General features: G+C 42.1%; 1 protein-coding gene across 1 annotated transcript in view; it reads left to right on the forward strand.

Moving 5' to 3' along the window:
- The window catches only part of MORC3 (MORC family CW-type zinc finger 3), a 52,725-nt gene that overhangs the window by 543 nt on the left and 46,291 nt on the right, over positions 1 to 5,891 (forward strand). The gene's annotated exons all lie outside the window — the stretch shown is intronic.

Here is a 5,891-nt window from a genome sequence, read left to right on the forward strand (position 1 = left end):
CCGCAATGCCTGGCTGCGGGACGGGGTGGACGGGGCGCGCACCTTTCTGCTACTTCCCATCCCGTGGAAGCCCTGGGCCCAGTTCCATGTTTCTCCCCAAGCCCCTGGATCGTCTCAGCGTAGATGCCTGTCGAGCCTTTGGACGTGCTGAGCGAGCGGTCACACCTTCTGAGTCCTAAGGCGGGGACATGACTTTGTCACCGGATTAGCCTAGAAAAGTTTTATTCCAGCATTAAGCTGTTGGTGTTCTTATGCAGAAAAGTACCCACTGTTGAGTGATCTCTGACTTGGGGAAGAGATTTCCGGTTTTTACGGTTAACATTGAAATGGTAATGACCGCTTGTAGATAGGGGTAGCTCGGTGACATCTTAGCAACATCTCTTGTCAGTTAAATGAGTAAGTCCCCCTCACCCCTAAGGCATTTCCTCGATTACTTATAAAGCACTGCTCCTGGGTTTGCTATTTTCAATCCCCTTTTCATTGGATTGATCCAGTAGCAGAAACAATGAACCGAAACATAACGATTGCGAGGATGGCAGGGGCTGAGCCGTGCTTCCCTCTGTTCTAGGTACGGTCAGACACACTAGGACAGCCTAACAGTGTTTTTATTTTTCTTTCTTCCCTTTGAAAAGTTTTGTATTGATTCAATAAGAAGTCTTTTTTTTTAATTCATAAGTCTAGGTATTTTGGGTACAGATTCTTTGGTTACATAATAAGTTTATTGAGTGAGATCTTCTTACGTCGTTTGAATACAGAGAGCCCCTTTATTGTTGGTTGCCACAGAGCTGATTCTGACTCATGGCGACCCCATGTGTTAAGAGAATACCCTGTTTCCCCGAAAATAAGACAGTGTCATATTAATTTTTGTTCCCAAAGATGCTCTTGGTCTTATTTTCAGGGGATGTCTTATTTTTCCATGAAGAAGAATACGGTACACATTTGCTGTTGAACAACAAAAAAAGGGAAATTTATTACCTGTATACGGTATGGTAGTAGTTGTCATCACAAACCAGCATAACCAGACAAACAACCTCAGTATCAAGAATTTCTTGTTACTACCATTATTTCCATGTACAACAATCTATGGTACATGTACTTATTTATTCAATGACAGTCATGTCATTATCTTCTGTAACATCATCATAACAATCCAAATCCTGAATTTCCTGGTGAATTTCTTGTGACTCCATTTCTTTCAGAATCAGTGGGCCAAATCTCTCATGTTTAGCAATAGCACTGTCCTTAAATGAGTACTTCTTGTCAAGATAGCCTGCTCGTAGTGCATTTGCAATGCAACTGTCAGTGATTTTCTCCAATGAATTCTTCACCCAAGTCACAACCTCTTGCAGTTTAGGTTTCACAAAGTTTCCATGCTGATTTCCCTCCACTCTATTTTCAAAGTAGTCATTAATTTCCATGCGCAAATTGTCCTTGAATGGCTTGTTTATTGCAATATCAAGAGTCTGGAGATAGGCCGTCCTGCGGGAATCATTATTTGATCCATTTTTCTTTCGTGAAGAAATGACTTCATGTCTTTAGAGTGGTGAGTGCTGGCTGCATCCCAGACTAGCAGACCTCTTTGGCTCCCTCGCATAACAAGCGGCAGCATTAAATCGACCCACTTCTTTATAACTGCTTGTGTGGCCCAGGCTTTTTCAGTTTCAAGAATAAAAATGTCCAAAACACTTTCAATCTTTTCCTTCTTGCCCTTAGAAATGATTTTAGTGCCATCCAGACGAATTGCCAAAATACAGGAAACACGTGCACTTTTGTAAGCAGTGGAGGGAATGTACACTGAGGAGGCACCCCCCTGTTCAATTGTTGTTTGAGATAATTGACCCTTAAACACTGCAGTTTCATCCATAGCAATCATGTTGGAAAGATTGTATTTAGAGAAGTCAGCATCATCAATAAAGGACTTGAATGCAAGTGCTCCCTTAATAACTTCAGCATCTTCCAGCCTAAACAATGTTGTGGATCTTCCTAAAGACAGTTCACTTCGCTGAAGGAAAATTTCCAGCCAGTGTTGTGATGCTTTGATGTCTTTGGGGGCTGTGTCAAACTGTGGTGCCATTGCAAGGGCAAATTCTTGAATCTGAGCACTATTCACAACCAAAGCCTATCAACAGCGCATTCACAGATCAGGTCTTCCAGCTCGGAAAATCATGGTTGCCGACCTGATCCACACTTTAGCATTTCCCTTGTCCACTTGTTCAATGAGCTTACCATACTCTGCTCTCCATTTTCGGACCGGTCAGATACTCAACATCTTCTCGTTGCAGAAAGCAGTAAGATTTTGGCCCCAAGAGCTTTTTCTTTTTCTTTTTGCACTCATGTCTAGGGGTAGAAAAAAATGACACTGGGGTATCAGGGTGGGGTGGGGGGGGATCACTTAAAATGACACAGGAAGATCAGAGGGGGGAATCAAAATGACACAGGAGAATCAGAGGGGGGCGGGGATTACCATTTTGTAACCCCTTCTGATCCTCCTGTCATTTTAAGTGATAACCGCAGTGCCATTTTAAGTGATCCTCCTCCCCCCACCCCTGTGCCAGTGAACACCTTCACCAGACATCCCTCCTACCCCTTTATCAGACATTTCACCCCTACCTTAGTCACCCTTGTGTGTCCACACAATGTGCCCGACTCCTGCCCCACGCAACTCACTGTCTAATTGTGAGTCAGCCAGACTCCGCCAGGGCAGAGCAAGCAGCAGGCAGCAGCTTGTCCTGGCAGCAGCACTGGCTCTCTAATTAAGAGACCTCGCACTTCTGTCTGCTCTGGCTGTGCTGTGACTAATGGTGAACTGCGCAACGGCGTCCACTGCTACGGTCCAGAGTCCAGTTACGGTAGCTTCGGGGGGCCTTATTATTGGCGAGGTCTTATTTTCAGGGGGATGCCTTATATTTCAGCGAGAGGCAAACTGTAAGTAGGTCTTATTTTCAGGGGATGTCTTACTTTCGGGGAAATACAGTAGAATGACACCAAGAAGCTTTCTTGATTGTAATCATTTTTTAATTGTGAGTTAGGTGGGGGCTTACATTCAGATCATCAGTTTCATGTTGTGATTTAAGCGACTTCTAAACCCACAGAAGCTTCCCTTCCTCTTTGATTTTCCCTTCTGGATTATTGATTGCTGTCTTCCCCTTCACTCAAGTTAATCCCTGTCAACCCTGGAGCTGTGGCTGCATCTTCCCTCACATGTATTTTCTTTACTTGGTAACCTGCAAAGTCTGTGTCTTTTAGTATGAAACGCGCCCCCCCCCCCCATTCTCCCCTTTGTAATCATGATCTCATACAATGTTTGCATTTTGTCATTGACTAGTAATTTCACACAGTGTGATGGTCACCAGGACGATCCATGCCATGAGGTGCTTTATGGTATCCTTTTTTTTTTTTTTTAACATTGGCTAGAATTCCGTTGTGTTTATGTATCAAAATTCCATTATCCACTCCTTCTCCTGATGAGTATTCAGATTTTTTCTATCTTGCTGTTGTGAACAGTGCTATGATGAACATGGATGTGCATGTGTCTGTTCAGGCTGGGGCTCTTCTTTAGGGTATATGCTCAGGAGGAGGATTGCTAGGTGGTATGGCATCTCTATTCCCAGCAGTTTGTGGAAGAGCCATCTTCTACAGTGGTTCTTCTCAGCCCATTTCTCTCTCCATAAAAAAATAAATAAGGAAACCACCTCAATGGCATGGATCAACTCAGATAATTATGCTAAGTGAAATTAGTCAATCACTAAAGACAGTCCCTCCAGCAGTGAATGAAGGTTCAAGTCTCTCCACATCCTCCCCAGCATTTATTTTATGTTTTTCATTTTCAAATCTGGCTGTCATTGTTGATGTAAGGTGGTGTCTCGTTGTTGTTTTGATGTGTATCTCCTGGATAGCTAGGAAGCATGAGCATTTCTCCATGTCTGTTGGCATTTCCCCTCCGTGGGTTCTCGTTCATTTACTCTTGATGAAGTCTCCTGCTGCGGCGCAGTTTCAGGAGGTTAGCCTACCAGGTGTACTTCCCTCATTATGTTTGCTGGTGTCTGTGCCCTTTAGCTTGTCTCTATTTTCTCATTGAGCTTCATTGCTCTGGGCTTTACATCTAGGTCTTTGATCCCTCTTGAATTTGTTTTGTACATGGGGTAAGGTATGGATCCTGTTGCATTCTCCTGAAGATGGGATATCTGATTTTGCCAGCACCAGTTTTGAAGAAACTCTTACTCCATTGTGACCATTTTTTGTGTGCCAACATGGCACCCATAAGAAGATATGGGGGGAGTCTAGCCTGTCAGTAAGATCCCAGTCTGATGGTGCCTCCTTGTGGGCGTGGTCTTCTCATAAGAAGTATCTTGGGAACTTCTCTCTCTTTCTGCTTCACCTTCCAGCTTTTGATCCACTTGGGGAGCTACGCCACCCCTGTGATGCTTCCATTGCCATTTGATCCTCAAGACTATTCACCCACCAGCCTGTGATCTTCCTGCATTTTGCATCATTGTTTGTGGCTGCATGAGTCTGAAAAGGGGCTGTGGACTTGTATCAGACTTAGGGACTAGTATCAGACTTAAGGATTTGATCTGGACTGGGCTGGGATGTTTTCCTGACATATAACTACTTCTTGATATAAAGCTCTCTTATACATTATATATGAGTGTTACTGGATTTGTTTCTGTAGTCAACCTGGCTTAACAGACCCATTTAGTGTTTTTTGGCCCTTCCTGAGGATCAGTTAGTTGTCTGTAGGTGGATGAATTTATCTCTGGGTTCTGATTCACTGATCTATGTAGTATCATTGTATGAGTACCAGACTGTTTTACCTACTAGGGCTGTATAATAGATTTTGTGGTCGGGAAGTGAGAGGCGTTCTGCATTGTTCCTCTTATCCTAGGTCTCTTCCCTCATGAAGTTAGTAATTAGTTTTTCTATTTCTTTAAGAAATGAAGTTGGGATTTGAATAGAAATTGCATTGTGTTTATAAATTGCTTTGGGCTGTATTGACATTATCACAATATTAAGCCTTCCTAACCAGGAGTATGAAGTATTCTTCCATTTGTGTACATATCTTTTGGTTTCTTGTAGAAGAATTTTGTAGTTTTCTTTGTACAAATCTTTAGCTTCTCTGGTTAGGTTTATTAAGTATTTTTGTATGGCAATTGTAAATGATACTGTTTTCATGATTTCTTTTTCAGCGCTCTCTACCGTAGTATATAGGAATCTGACGGATGCTAATCTTGTATACTGCCATGCTCCTGAATCTCGATTGTTTCCAACAATTTCCCCCCAAATTTTTGGGATTTTTTAAATATATCATCTGCAAATTGGATTTCACTTATTTGCTAGTAGGAATTAATTTGATTTCTTTTTGCTGTCTAATAGCTTTGCCTAAGACTTCCAGCCAGTATTGTTGAATAAGAGTGTTGATAGTGCCTGGTTCCCATTCAAAAGGGTTATGCTCTCAATATCCCCGTTGGTCATAGGTTTTGCATATATGGCCTTTCTTGTGTTGAGGAATTTCCCTTCTATTGCTATTTTATTGTGTTTTTTTAATCAGGAATGTGTGTTGCATATTGTCAAATGACTTTTTTTGTGTCGAGGAAAGATCACCAGACTTTCCTCTAGGTGGATTCTTTTTATTTTTGTTGTCGTTTGTTTGAAACTAGCCTATGAAGTCAGTTTTAATTTTACTTTCCCTCCTTGTGTAACCTCGCAGACCAATGTTTAAGGATGATAGGTGAGGAAACGGGGCGGGGGGGTGTTACTGGGTAGATTGTGGCCACCAATCTTTAGTCTGGTAGTCACTGCAAACTGTTTTTACTACAAACTGGCCACAAACATTTGTTAAATGTTTTTTCCTACACCTGAGTGAATTTGAAGATCTTATTATTTTTTTTTTT

Source organism: Echinops telfairi, unplaced genomic scaffold (genome assembly GCF_000313985.2).
Source record: "Echinops telfairi isolate 266 unplaced genomic scaffold, ASM31398v2 ScPeMD7_7469;HRSCAF=8507_0, whole genome shotgun sequence".
NCBI lineage: Eukaryota > Metazoa > Chordata > Mammalia > Afrosoricida > Tenrecidae > Echinops > Echinops telfairi.